This window comes from Penaeus monodon, chromosome 32, assembly GCF_015228065.2.
Source record: "Penaeus monodon isolate SGIC_2016 chromosome 32, NSTDA_Pmon_1, whole genome shotgun sequence".
Classification (NCBI taxonomy): Eukaryota; Metazoa; Arthropoda; class Malacostraca; order Decapoda; family Penaeidae; genus Penaeus; species Penaeus monodon.
The window spans coordinates 29,992,038-29,992,316 of record NC_051417.1 but is presented as its reverse complement, the minus strand read 5'-3'; the positions used below and the strand labels follow the sequence as shown (position 1 = coordinate 29,992,316).

Here is a 279-nt window from a genome sequence, read left to right as displayed (position 1 = left end):
GCGTGCCTGATGACCACTATGGTGTGACAAGGCCGCCCGATAATCTATTACCTCCTGGAAATCGGTTAAAGACTGACGATGCACCGAGGCAAGGCCAGCATCCTGTTGCGGCGTGGATAATGCTCTCCGCCGGCAGAGACATGCAGCCTGCCTTCGAGATGCTTCCAGCCTGGTGGGATGAAGACAGCCGTGGTGCTCAGCCTCGGCCTACGCGACGGCTGGTGACGGTCTGTGTGGCTTGCGGTGTCCTTTGAATAAGAGGGAGGAATGCTCATCTAC

The 279-nt window shown here is 57.7% G+C and overlaps 1 protein-coding gene across 1 annotated transcript in view; it reads left to right on the top strand.

The window, feature by feature from the left end:
- LOC119593791 (zinc finger protein rotund-like) overlaps positions 1-279 on the top strand; it is a 160,011-nt gene that overhangs the window by 73,114 nt on the left and 86,618 nt on the right. The gene's annotated exons all lie outside the window — the stretch shown is intronic.